Below are 15,318 nucleotides of genomic sequence, written 5' to 3'. Positions count from 1 at the left end.
GGATGCTTTACTATAGTCCTAGACTGCAATGATCAGCTGTAAGGTGTCTGTAATGAAGCTTTATTGATAATCCTTGGTCCAATTACAGCAAAAAAAAAAAGTTTAAACTCCAATTGTCACTGGTGCCAATTTTTTTTTTGTCTGAATCTACAATTATAAAATATACAGTTTCGACTTACATACAAATTCAACTTAAGAACAAACCTCCGGACCCTATCTTGTACGTAACCCGGGGACTGCCTGTATTTGATGCACACTACAGGTGGTCCCCGACTTAAGAACACCCGACTTACAGACGACCCCTAGTTACAAAGGGACCTTAAGATGTTGGTAATTTACTGTACTCTAATCTCAGGCTACAATGATCAGATCATGAACTGTAACAGTTGTCAAACTTGTCTGTAATGAAGCTTTATTGTTAACTTAGGTTATTATGACAACCCAAGATTTTTAAACACCAATTGTCACAGAGACCAAAAAATTATTGGCTGAGGTTACAATTATAAACTTTACAGTTTCGACTTACGTACAAATTCATCTTAAGAACAAACCCAAATTACCTATCTTATATGTAACCCGAGGACTGCCTGTACTTCCTGGAGCCCCCCACCCCAAGGATTAGACTCACATTCACACAGTTGTATGAGGAACATATATACGTTGGATATACGTCCCCCATAGGCCGGCAATGGGCGCACAGCGCTGTACGGGAGAGGTACGGTGCGGCACAGTACCTTTCCGTACCCCAGGAAAAGATAGGACATGTGCTATATTTCTCCGGAATATGGCGCTAACCCTATCTCTATGGAGAGGGGCGGGGAGAGCAGCGCTCACCCCCTCCTCCTCTCCCCGGCGCCGACGTGTGCCCGCCGTTCTATGGTGCTGCGGGCACACCTTAGAGTGAATGTAGCCTTAGTTTGTTAAAAGTGACTTATGCGTTTACTATTTTATTTATTTATTCTTTTTAAATCAGATATTTCTTTATTGTTTTTATACAATACAAAACAAATAAATCCACCCCCTCCCCCCCACTCACCCTGTTCCCAGCCCTTTAATTTTTTGGTAATAAATTATTTTATGTGATGTCATTTTTTTTTTAAATGTATCTATTCATGTAAAAATTAAGAGAAAATCTGCAAACGTTTTCATCTAGTATTTCACAGATGTGTGTCATGATATTTTACAATGCTCTATTTTGGGAGGGGCGGGGTCAATCTTTTCTAAATTCAAGGAAAGGGATTATAACATAAACTTTATTTATTTATATGGTATATCATTATTGTAAGTGAATAGAAGTCCAGGTTCGGACAAGTGTAAGCGGGAAATTACTGTATCAATCAGTTTTGCATGCGGTGTTTGAAGGCCTGACCATTGATCTGATGAGTGTCAATGAGTAACACAATGCTGTCCCATGGGGGTCATTACAGGCGGTCCCCTACTTAAGAACATCCGACTTACAAACAACCCGTAGTTACAAACGGACCTTTGGATGTTGGTCATTTTCTGTACTTTCGCGCTAAGCTATAATAATCAGCTATAACAGTTATCACAGGTGTCTGTAATGAAGCTTTATTTGTAATTTTGGGTCTTATGACAACCCAACATGTTTAAAATCCAATTGTCACAATGACCAAAAAAAAATTGTGGCTGGGGTTACAATTATAAAATATACAGTTCCGACTTACATACAAATTCAACTTAAGAACAAACCTACGGAACCTATGAATTTACCCACAGTGCAACTAATAAAGAATTATCTTATCTTACCTTATGTATCTTGTACGTAACCCGGGAACTGCCTGTATACCCTTGTGAAACCAGGACATAAACCCATAGTAGGCTTATAAAATTGCATCCATTACACCCTTTTTGACTTAAACGGTTTCTGATAATCAGTAAAGCCTCAGTAAATTATAATATATACATATATATAATTCCCTTTTGGGAAGGTAGGTGACATCTCTAGGAGCGGCTTATATTCCTTAGCGCTTTTCTTCCTGTTAAACCAGGCATACACCTGATTACTGAGCCAATTGCTGATCTGAATAAACAGCACATGACCCCTGAGGTCAGGGATTGGCTGAGCAGTCGCAATGTATGTGATGTCATCACGGATAGAACAGGAAGTACAGTGAGAGCTGCTCCTGGCGCCGTGTAGGAACCCTTCCAAGAGATGAGTTTGTGGATTTTTTCTCCTATTTTCCCCCTTGTGCTTTTATTTTTTTTCATTTCTAGGAAAATCACTGGAGTTGCTTATGATTTTTGTAACCTTTTTAACTTTCATTTATGTTGTAAAAACTTCAATTAAAATGCTGCTTTATGTTTGAGTTTATGGGCTTCGAATTTCACTTTCCAACATTAATATTTGCCATGAGCGCATATTCTATGGTAAATTTTAACGAAAACATTATTATACAAAAATCCCTAAATATTACAAAATATTTCCGTTAAAAAAAAATGAAAGCTGAATAAGAAAAAGGTAAAGTGGAACATGTACCGGTTTGGCTGTTTTATGTATTTTTGGAATCATTATTGTTACATAATGAGCTCTTTTCTCTCTCCGCGGATGGTACAGAACGTACAGACAATCTGAGTATTTATCTGGTATTTTTGGAGTTTTTTTTGATTAGCAAATCAATTAATGGCTTTAATTTGCATATGAATATGATGTAAGCAGGGCTCGAGCATCTTATGAAAATGAGCACTAATGGAAGTCATGCTCAGTTCACTAAAACAATGGGGAATCATTCTGTACAATCTTAGTGGATGGATAAATCCTTGTTCTGATGGTAAATTGAGGGTCCGGAGACATGAAGGGTAATAAAAGTCTAGCCGCACGTCCCAAATCCATCTCATTTTAATATGAGTTGTAATAGAATATTGTACAATAGATTTAGCTAATTTGAGCCCCTTAGACTCCGGGTGGTGAACATTTATCTTATCATATTGATATATTTATGATACTAGGAAGAACCAGAAAGGTAACTTAAAGTTAGGCCTAGACCTAAATGAAAAATTTGGGGGCCCCAATGAACCATATTTCATATATACTGCTGGTGCATAACCTTTGAAACTGAGTGGGGGATGGGAAGTGACAACTTTGTATATTTTATATTATGCCCCCTTTAAGAGAACAATATCCCCAAAAGGGGTTTTTCCAGACCGGAGACCATTTTTGAGGCTGATAACCTGTCCTCATCATGGGTTATTGGTATCATATCAGTAGGGACCTGACACCTCGAATCCCAACAATCTGTCTTTAGAGGCAACCTCAGTGCCTCTCAACCTTAGTGGCTGAGATGGAATGCTGTGGCTTAGCTACAGTTCCCTGGCGTGGCCACTATACCGTTGATGGAACAACCTTCATCTCCATTTCTCCTTCTTACGGCTTGCTTGGAAACAATCAGTGCGGGGTCCAGGTATTATACCCCTTTTAATCGCATACTGATGACTAGTGATGGACGGACCCGTAATAATTTAGGTTCAGTAGAGTTTGGCCAAACCCAAATTTAAATACCTTTTTTCGGGACCAGGTTAGTTAAAGAACCCGTAACCCAACCAGTAACCTCCGCATTAACAAAGTGGGCGTTAACTGTTTAAATGGCTATGGCCGCGCATGCGCCAGCACTAACATGCGGGCGACACTGTACACCGCCATTTTGGGGAGGACTGTCCATCCCTATGATGTCATGAGGACATGGCACAATGGAGACTCCCCAGAATGGCAGCACCCTGTGACGCCAGCATGTAAGATTGGGATTAATTCCGTTGGGACCGCTCAACAGTCCGTTTGATCTACTCTATGTAAAGGTCATCCGTATAAAAATTGTCCCCCAACCTGGAAGACTTTCATGGCAACTTGATATAATCCTCATAGCAGTTTCCATGTCTTTGGAGGAAACACAAAGAGTTTGTACTTGAAGCTCCTGACCCCAATAAAATAGGGTTCTCTAACAACTTTTTGACATCTGTAACAGTGGTGTCCTTCTTCCAGCTAGTTCTACATGTAAATTAATGGGTATAGAGGAAAATAGCTTTAACTTCCTTAAAAGGTCACCATCCCTGATCCTAGATCTTTGGAGGTCTGCTAGTTGGGTGACCTCATAGTCAATGGAATGTTGTCACTATGAAATTTTCTGGTTTGTCCAAAGTTCATAGAATGTGTTGCAGAGGTCGTCACCTCTTGTTGGAAGGGTCATCCATCCAACTGCTTATTAATAAATAGGACGCTTATGCGATCTCTGATGTCTCCATTGAAGGAGGGGGCCTCAGCTCCCATATTTATCTGTTGAGCAGGACTTCCACGGATGTGATGCACTTCTACCCAGATTTACCTATTAATCAGTCTCATTGCCGGGTAATAAACGTAAAAGAAAATGTTTAATTAAACACAGAAAATGTACACAAAATCTTATCATCTTGTTTCATTTTTTCTATAATTAAAAATAAAATACTTAAGTAAAGATATGTCTACTAGTTGATGATAAGACAACTGGCTGCAGCCGAAGCCCCTCCCTCTGTCTTCTTTGTAGTTACACAAAAATATCTATAAATCACTCCACCTCAGTTTGTAATCAACCGAAAGGGGGGTTTCTCATCCTTGTGTTTCCTTGTGGTCCATGCAATTCCAAACTTGTTGCTAGAACAATTGAGTACTTAAAGGGTTTCTCCAGTGACATACAAGTCAGCCGCTATACATCTAATAGGGGCTAACTTACTGAATGGTGGGGGTCTTATTGATGGGACACCCATGGATGTCACAAGAAGGGGGGTCTGCTGTATCCCTGATGTAGCCTGAGATGAAGAGATCAGCTGGTCGCACATGCAATAGCTCCCTTATTCATCTCTATCATCTCCGTACTCGGCAATCTCCATCAGCGCCATAGAGATAAATAGAGCAGCCGGCAGACCCACATTCTCATTATCCGTGGGGGTCCCATCCCTGAGACCCCACCAACTAGCATGTTGTACATATAACTTGTATATTGCTGAAGAAACCCTTTAAAGGGAACCTTTCAGTTAAACGTTTGAAAATGGCTATTCTAAAGCAGTACAACTATCCCTATATTGGGATTCTCCATGCCTGTAAAGTTCCACAGTCTGTTTGTAAAGTTGACTCATCATTCATGTATATTCATGTTCTTCCAGCTCAGCCACGACTCCTAATTAACAAGGGGCCTTTTTTCTCTTCAACTGTGCCAGCTCGGCTCTGCAACATTACTCCTCCCTTAGTAATGTGAGAGATGCTGGCTGTGTGACTCGCTGAACAGAATTCATGAGGGAGAGAGGATGAGGGACTTGATATCTCTATTTAGCGAGTCAGCATCTCTCTCAACTCGCTCATTTCCCCTCCCTCAGGAATTCTCTTTATCACACAGCCAGTGTCTCTATTAGGAAACTGGAGGCATGACTGGCCTTAAAGAACTTGGTTGTGCTGGACTCAGCTCGAAGGAAAAATGATGATTGGACTCACATGGGGTCATTTGAATAGATGGTGAGTCAACCTTTACGAACGAACTGTGGAACTTTTCAGGCATGGAGAGGAACAATATAGGGATAGTCTTAGTGCTGTATAATAGTAGTTTTTATAGAGCCTCCCCTTGATCCTGAGGAACTAGGGCAGGAGTAAAAAAAGATAACAAAAAAAATAATAAAGTATACTTACCATGCTTCAGATGCCTCTTACAGTGTTTTTAGAAGTTTTGGGTTGGCCACCCTCCTGGCTGGATTGGTAGTATGAACAGTCACAAGTCATCAGCTGAATTGGATGCTGATAACTTTAAACAAGTGACATCACTAAGGCATACTGAGGGCACAGCTGGCCCCATGACCACCAACGCTCCTGGCTAGGCTGGGAGAATCAGCGATCACAGGGCGCTTTCGAGTTTAGGAAAGATACAGGAGACATTACAGTTAATAATGCTATTTATACACAAGTGCTCTCACTGTGCTAAGTTGATATCCAAATATGTGAAAAAATCTGATGATTCAGCATTTATTCCGGTATTTTTTAATATTTTTTTTTATCTTTGCAGCATGTTCAAATAGTAACCTTTATTCCATGCTTACAAGGGATAAATGATTCATCGGGCACTTACCTAGACACAAGGCTTACTGCTGATGTCTTATAAAATATGTATCCGGTGTCGTAACTCTAATAACCCAGCTGACACTTGTCTGGAGCTTTCTGACACTTGGTTAAATAATGCAGCTGTGGGCCAGGCAGGGGGCACTTGGGTTGGGGTGGATCTGAGTAAAATTCACACTGTGATCCTGAAAGACTATTGTCTGTGTGCGCTGCAACCATTTATCTAATGTTAGACCCGAAATAGAGATATGAATCTCATGAACGTTGAACAGGTTTTTTTTTTTTTTTAATTTGCTTTTATTTTATCATTTTGTGTTTTTATTATTATTTCTCTAATTTTGACGGGTTACAAATTTAAAATTTGGAAAAAAATATGGCTACGAAGCGATCTACAGCAATTATAATATACAAATACCTGAACTGGATTCCCTACTGTAAGAGCAGTATGATACAACCAGAGGGTGTGGACCAACCATGGTATTTGACTCTGGGTCCCCCTTTAAGAGCTTGAACCTTGACCCGCCTCAGTCCATTCGTTTTCATCCCTATACAAGGATCTTGTCTTTACTGTGGCTAAGTCCAGGCTTGGACTTGCCCACAGGTGAACATGTGATTCACCATTGGGTCCTGGAACTAGGTGGACACCCAGGTCCTGCATAAGTAATGCATGACTGGATACAATTACTGTACTTGACTCCATCTTCTCAGTCATGCGTCATAGGCAAGAGCCAGTCAGCAGGAGACTGACACGGCTCCTGGGGCCATAACAGTCCAAGTAAAGGGTTAAAAAGCTGCCATTACCCCAAAAAATAGTGGTAGCTGAGTTTTAAGAATTCGCAAATGGGGGGTCAAGTAATAATTACATTCCTGTAGTAGGCCCCAAGAATGTGGTGGGCCCAAGAATGGATTTAAGCGATGGGTCCTAAGGATCCCAGTTTGACGCTGGGTAGATCTTGTAGAAGTGGTCCAGGTGTGAATAGCAGCAGAATGAGCAGGCCAAGAGACAGTGTTGTATAGAACCAAAAGGTCAGGTATAAGAGTGGTCAAGGATAGCTCGAGGTCAGGGCAGGTGGAGAATGATGAAAGGTCAGGATTCAGGCAGTGGGTTCAGCTAGAAAGCACAGGAATGCAATAGTAACAGATTAGGAATGAAACAAAAAAAACAAGCCAAGGTTCAAACAAGAGATCAATTTATAGTATAGAGTGGGACCAGACCAGCTAAAAACATTAGGTTCTAGGGTGAGGGACAATATACAATATATAGAGCCAGTTGTGCAGGCATTGGTAGGGGGCCGTTGGCTGCTGGTAGTGCATCCTATGAGCCCAATGAGCAGACTGCCGTGTAGGACTCACTTCCATAGGATTTTGTAATGGTTGGAAAAGTTCAAGAGGGCCTGGATGAAATAAAAAATATATCCTTATGGAAACTAGTTTTTTTAGCATTTAGTTCTGACTGCCATATTTGAAGACGGGAAAGAAATTTTTCCCCATATGGGACAATTCCTCTGTATCACTGTAGGATAATGGATTGAACTTGGACCTGAATCGTTATTCAACGTTCAGTCTACAAGATATAACCTGAAATCTACATCGATACAACACAACATCTACATTTTTAGTTGGGTATTTCTATATTAGGAACATTTATTTCAGAAAAGTTATAAAAAATAATTCTAGGCTTTGAAAATAGTATTTGAAATAGACAATTTGGTAACATACACACAGCATAATACTGGGCTGGAAGTGTCGGGGGTCATTGGACCCACTTGGCCTAATCAGTGACCTTAGTGGGCACAGGTGTCGTTGCTTGTTATATGTTACCATGGTCAACTGAGGCCACCAGAGACTACGGCAATGCTGAAACCGGGAGCCAGAGCAGGATTAGGAGACTTTTAGTCGGGGCCCAATAATTGGATCTTAGCAAAAAAAAAGTGATGAAATATTATAGCAACATGGCATCACTTCATAGGATCAGTGAACAAACAAAATAAAAAAAGTTAAAAACTTACATGTTAAATACTTCAAGGAAGCCACAAAACAGAAGTTTGGAATTTGGTAAATTTTTGTGCCTCCCACTCTACATTGGATTTGAGCTCTAATTTACAAAAATTCTATAATTTTAGATCTTTCAATTAATATGGTAATTAGAAAACAAAAATAAATTTAAAAAAAAAACACTGTTCTTTTTAAAATATTGTGTAGATACTTCCTCGGGAACACTCTGTATGTGTCCTAGACGAGCTACTGTCATGTACAGCCTGGGGTACATGCCTTGCATAATTAATGAGGATAATTATATTGTGTCAGCAACTTTTTTCCCTCTTTTTTTTTTAAATATGGTAATTGTCTTCTTCCCCTTGTAGTTAATTACAAATTTGGGTAAGAACTAAGCCTCTTCTGTATGTGTTTCCTTGGTCTCTCTGGCAGCAGGAGGAGTACTTTGATCTCGGAGTGAATTTAATGGATAAGTGCGCTCTTCTTCTTCTGTCAGATGTTTATTTTACTAAGTGGAGTTGTGTCTTGTAACATTATGTGTTTGAGGTTATTACAGACCTGTAAGTGCCTGGGCGTCTTACGCCTTCATTGCACCTGCTATTTCTTGGATTGGCCGTGTCCTTACAACACTAGGATGATTTTTAAGTTACGACTTGCAGAGGACCATAATGGCTTCCTTCTAGAATACTCAGTAACAATCACTGAAGTTAATATTATTGTAGACACTTTATAAGTCGGGACCTCCAGCAGTGGTGAAATTAGGGTGGGTTCCATACACCTCATGGGTCTCATGGGTTTGTCTCAATAATTGACCTTTGATGGGTAGTGGGCACACCAAAATCCATGAAGGATGGTGGCTTATTGTGTATGTGGCCTCTTATTGAATATAGGTATATATTTATTTGACAGCTTCTTGGGCCCGTTTTTCTTTAGCACTTCACTCAACAGTGGTGGCGCACCTATGGCATGGGTGCCAGCGGTGGCACTGAGAGCCCTCTCTGTGGGAACCCAGGCCATCACCAAAGAGGTCTCAAGGTATCTACTCATAGTCAGCCCAGCAACAGTACTGGAGGAATGGGAAGGTGTGGACAGATCTTAATTATGATTGTAGCTTCTTTTCCAGGCACAAAAATTCTTCCTGTTCAGGGGAACTTGAATTTGTCCTCCTATCTTTATTGGGGTCCTCAGGATGCTGATACGATTGAAAGCTACTACAAAGATTGCCATGTTGGCATTTTGTGATAAATAAGTGGGTTTGGGTTGTAATTTGGGCACTTGGCCTCTAAAAGGGTTCGCCATCACTGCCCAAAGACATAATATCAGAGTAGATAAGGTTCAATAAGGATCTAGGTTTATCAAGGCACCAAATCCTATAATGCTCAGTGGGAAAAAAAACTCCTTTGTATGGAACCAGAATGAATCCCTTAGTCATTAGATTTAAGGCCATGTCTTAGGACATAGGCGCACAACCTTTTGTTGTTTGAAGGACACTTACGTATTTGGACCATATCAGTCATGAATGTGTGAGAAAAGTCAATAGAAGTCTTCTGCTCCACTTCTCTGCTTGAGAGAAGAAGACGTGTTACATGACCACCTTTATCCTTGAAGGTTGTGGAAGGTACAAATGTTGTAAATTTTTGAATTTTTAAGATTTATGAGTGTCCCAGAGGTTGTACCCCCACAATCATATAGTGAGGGCATACCCCAAAGATTTGTCAGTACTTTATGCAATAAGAATGCCCCTTTAACTATTGAGGAGACACTATGCCCCAATGAATGGTACCTGCACAGATCCCTACTGTAGTTTGCACAACCTGTTCCTTAGAGACTCACATATGTTCAGAACATCTGTTCTCAAGACCAAGGCTTTGTATTTAGCCAACCAAAGTCCCATCATATCCATCCATTCCTTTCAAGGCTTCACTACATAATAAACATGTCTTGTGATGTGCCACTAATTGCTTTCAACAAGACATCAGTTTCCTCACGCGAATCCGCCATTGCTGTTGAAGCGCCTTTCATTTGTGATCATCACTGAGATATTATACATGATATTTCTCCTGGAAGCGTTGGGCACAGTCCGTCCTGGCTCTATCGTTAGCGATTCATGACATGTTTTCCTTTGTTGTGAAGTTTCCGTGGTGTTAATTGTGTTCACCCGTGTCCATATGTCTCCTACGTGTTGTGCAAAGGCTGACCAGTCCAGGATCTGATTAACATGGAATGATCTTGAAGTGTTCTTGGCACTCACTTCCTTGTCTCCCGAGCATGAAAAATCCCCCCCAAACAAATGAACTTAATAAATCATCCATCAGCATGTGCAGATTCGAGATCCCTATGTGCTTCAGGAGAATGGTTAATGTGGAATCACCTTTTGTTACCAAGGCAACAACATTCAGACATTTGCAAACTAAGGGCTGGAAACGACGTTCATCTTTCATAGTACATTGTGCAATAACTACCAGGAAAGAAATCACGGTGTACTGAGAAGACCTCACAAGTTCTCGTGGTGTACCGGAAGGAAGGACATACAAGTTCATAGTAAACCTTTATTTCTGCTGGATTTACCTACAATATAATGGGGTCAAACTTAAAAAAAATAATATTTTATGTCGAAGAAAGTCCGCAAGGTCATCTTTTCATAACGATCCTGGCCTCATGGTTGTAGGACCTCCTCAGATGTCATCGGAGGTGATCTTAACACTAATTCTAAGTATTTTGGCATCTCTTTAATCTCCCCTATTGGTTAAATCTAATCAGATGGATGATTAAAGAACGTTCCTAGATGTCCAAACTTAATAAGTGTTCTCCGATATGTTATGCTGCCCAAGTCCCTGTTGGCCAATACTTCCTGGTCCAGGTTCCTACTGAAGTATTGAAAATAAAATAACGCACTCAAAGATATCAGGACTAAAACAGTATAGGAAGCTAATTTCCTGGGTTGTAGTCATGTGCTACGTTACGTCGCTGAAGCGTTTGGTCCAACTTGTACGACTTTATCTTAATTAACCCTTTTAAGGTTTAATAAAAATAATATGCCTGAGCAGCTTGTCAATAAACACTTGTGGAATTATATACTTAACAAAAAAGTCTGAAACAACTAAAAATATGTCTTATCTAGGTTCTTTAAAGTAGCCACCTTTTGCTTTCATTACTGCTTTGCACACTCTTGATGAGCTTCAAGAGGTAGTCACCTAAAATGGTCTTCCAACAGTCTTGAAGGAGTTCCCAGAGATGCTTAGCACTTGTTGGCCCTTTTGACTTCGCTCTGCGGTCCAGCTCACCCCAAACCATTGGGTCTGGTGACTGTGGACACCAGGTCATCTGGCTTAGCACCCCATCACTCTCCTTCTTGGTCAAATAGCCCTTACACATGCTGGAGGTGGGTTTGAGGTCATTGTCCTGTTGAAAAATAAATGATAGTCCAACTAAACACAAACCGGATGGAATAGCAGCCACTGCAAGATGCTGTAGTAACCCTGCTGGTTCAATATAATCCCCAACAGCATCTCGAGCAAAGCCCCCCCCACACTATCACACCTCCTCCTCCGTGCTTCACGGTGGGAACCAGCCATGTAGAGTCCATTCATTCACCTTTTCTGCGTTGCACAAAGACACAGTGGTAGGAACCAAAGATCTCAAATTTGGACTCATCAGACCTGTTAAAGTAGTTCAATAGTCAGACAGAGAGTAATTAATTAGATAAATGCATTGGGCGATAACTTAGATACAACCAAGATATTTTTGTGTCTATTGTTGGGAATAAGGAAACTATCTCCAGGTAAATTAATATATGACCTGAATTCTCCAACAAATGTGGACTTTTAAACAGCGTGCTTATTCACAGAATAAAGAAATTCTTGATCTGAAGGCATCATTGGACAAACACATCTCTCACAACAAGACACATTACAAGACAACGGTCACTTTGGATTGTACTTACTCTGATCGGGTAACATTCCTGGTTGTTTATAGTACTTACCTATTCTTTGTCTTCAATCCAAATGACTGCACATATCTAATGAGTTGAAATCCTTCATAACAATCAGAGTTTCATATAGTTAACCCTCATACATTCACATAAACCACTTAAGGAGCCTCATATATATACATAAAACACTTCAAGCTTTAAAGCATAGATTATAGACAACACGGGCACTCTCTTTTATACTCCTTTCTATAGTTGATATAGAGCAATTAAGTAACAATTTCAATTGCAAGTATCTCACGGTATAATAAAGTATATCAATCGAGAGCAATCTAATAACAAAAAGCAAAAAAAAAAAAAACACAAAAGACTAAAGACAACCAACAAATCAATCCTATCAAAAAAATTCCATATTCAAAAACACAGATAGCAATTGCATAAATAACAATTAACCACAATCTACCTGTGATGTGTAAACCTTTTCAGGTGACTACCTCTTGAAGGTCCTCAAGAGAAGCCAAGAGTGTACAAAGCAGTAATCAAAGCAAAAGGAGCCTAGAATATACTGTGTATTTTCAATTGTTTCTCACTTTTATGTTTAGAATATAATTCAACGTGTGTTAATTCATAGTTTTGAAGCCTTCAGTGTGAATCTACAATTTTTATAGTCATGAAAATACAAAAAACTCATTGAATGAGAAGAAGTGTCCAAACTTTTGGTGTGTAATGTAGCTATGTCATATCTGTCTATCTAAGTCAAAGAAGCTGGGACATTGGACCAAATACAAATTAGCATTTATAGAACAGGGGATTGTGGGAGACGGGATGAAGGATAGAAGATAAGGGGTGCAGAGGGATGAGGGACATAGAGTGCAGAATTATTAACTATCTCTCCATCTCATGTCAATGGGGCACATTTACTTACCCGGTCCTGTGGAATTCACGAAAGTGCATTGTCCGACGATAATGCGCTGTGCCGCAATTCACTAAGATCGTGCGCCCAATATCTTGTGTGTCGCATGTGACGTTTCCTGCTCAGGTCCGCCGGAGTTCACCTTCTTCTTCCCAGTGCATGTAAGTGCTTGATCTTGCGACACAATTTGAAAGTTAAATCCCGCCCTCAGTCCGAATCAGTTGGATCGTCCGACGACCCGCACCCCAATTTCTGTTGCACGAAAGCCAGCGCCGCTGTGCCACAATCCGATCACGTGTGACACAATCCCCAGTTAAATACCTGTCACTGTGACACAAATCCCAAAAATGTCTGAAAAACCAACGAAAGTGCGGCCGCGGGCCCTTAGTAAATGAGCCCCATTGGGGGTCATTTACTAAGGGCCCGATTCGCATTTTCCTGACGTGTTACCCGAATATTTCCAATTTGCGCCAATTTCCCCTGAATTGCCCTGGGATTTTGCCGCATGCGGATTGTGGCGCATTGGCGCGCACGCGACGGAAATCGGGGGGGCGTGGCCGAACGAAAAACCGAGGGATTCGGAAAAACCGCCACATTTAAAAAAAAATAATGTGTCGCGAAAATTGCACTTACCTTCACTCAGCCCGGCTCGGTGTATTCCAGTGCGTTCTGATGCTCTTCAGCGCAGCAGCGCCACCTGGTGGACGGCGGAGGAACTGCCTTAATAAATCCCGTCCGGACTCGAATCCAGCGCAGAGAAGGCGCCGCTGGATCGCAAATGGACCATTCTGCCCCATTATGTTTACATTTAGAAAAACAGGCCGCTCTCCAATGTCCAATTCCAAATAAAGGTGAAGTTTATGTGTGTTGCACCTTTATCAAGCACCGAAAACACTGTAACACACTGAAACGTTGGCACGCGTGAATAAACTTTAATTAGAAGAATTAATCACCTTTAATTAGAATTGGACATTTGAGAGCTGTTGGGTTTTCTACACGTACATACTGAAGGCCTTGCCGGGAGTTGCGGACTTTGCACCCCTTCTTATTTGGAGCTCATTTTTACATAGTGCCTTGGACTTTCTATTTTCTAACTATCAATATCTATCTATCCCTACCTATTCCTCTATCTAGATCTGGTAATAAGCATACTCCATATTGGAGGATTTCTGTCCTGTTCCCCTGTGCAGGTTCGGCCTAGTGACATGTGTGAGGCCTTGCGAGGCCTTTCATGTAGCAGCGGGCTGTGTGTGAAGCCCCCACACTCTATTAAGTTGTCCTCCTCTCCTGTGGGTATTGACATTTTTAACACTGAGGGTTTCCACATCTACTTCTAATCTACAGACATCCATAATGAACCTCCAACGTGCCGGCTGAGCGGTAAAGATGTGTGAGGGTGAAGTTCCCATGGTAACACAATGCGGGTAAATTGAGATAAATGTCACATGAAAGTACAGTACGCAGCACCTTGGCAGGCTCATGTCTCACCGGCCTCATAAATACCAGCGTACAACATAGAATAAAGGTGTCCAAAGGAGAAGGAATTAACTACTATTACAGGAATTTGTTAAATCATAATGATCACCCTATGATCCATCCATTATCAAAAGTGTCTGATAACACAACTGTCCCAGTTGCCCATGGCAACAAATCAGAGCTCAGCTTTTATTTTCCACAGGTTGTTTATATAATGAAAGCTGAGCTCTGATTGGTTTCCATGAGCAACTAGAACAGTTTTACCTCAGACACTTCTGATAAATCTCCCCCGCTTAATTGTTTAACAATCTAATAAGCATCTAATAGTGTAGAATATTGGATCATTTGTGAATACAAAATCAAAGGAACTGTTAAATCCTACTATATACAAAGAATGCTGTAGTTGAGGCGCATTAGTGAGACATTTGCCCCCTTTTATTAAAGTGTTTGTACCAGTTTTCTATAGTACTTCGTCATTTTTGTGTCGCGGCTGCATTATAGCCGATGCAACATCCACCAGCGGGGCCTAGCCTTTTCTTAGGCCCTTGAGTCAGCTGGGGCCCAGAATACTGGAGTGGCTGGCTGGTGCGGCCTAGGGCACGCTGATGTCACGGTACTTGGTATGGGGACCGGAGGGCTGTCCTACAGGTCTCCAGCAGGTGGTGTGTGCAAGAAACAAGGGCGGAGAGGCCAATGTATTGGTTCTCCCTGGGGCAACCCCTGAGTGTGTGTAAGATAAGTCCCCGGGTAATGGATGAGGTAGCCCGTGGTGGTAACAGCCGTATACAGGGATTAGACGGAGGCAACGTTGTGCAAATCAACTTACAGTACTTCATTGAACAGTATTATTGAACCATTGCTCCACATGATGTTATCGGGGCCAGCGGTGACACAGCTCTGTACACTGAAGTATGAAAA

The 15,318-nt window shown here is 41.1% G+C and overlaps 1 protein-coding gene across 3 annotated transcripts in view; it reads left to right on the top strand.

Moving 5' to 3' along the window:
- DLG2 (discs large MAGUK scaffold protein 2) overlaps nucleotides 1-15,318 on the top strand; it is an 860,202-nt gene that overhangs the window by 142,827 nt on the left and 702,057 nt on the right. The gene's annotated exons all lie outside the window — the stretch shown is intronic.

The sequence above is a fragment of the Engystomops pustulosus genome, chromosome 2, assembly GCF_040894005.1.
Source record: "Engystomops pustulosus chromosome 2, aEngPut4.maternal, whole genome shotgun sequence".
NCBI lineage: Eukaryota > Metazoa > Chordata > Amphibia > Anura > Leptodactylidae > Engystomops > Engystomops pustulosus.
This window is presented reverse-complemented; position numbering and strand designations above follow the sequence as displayed.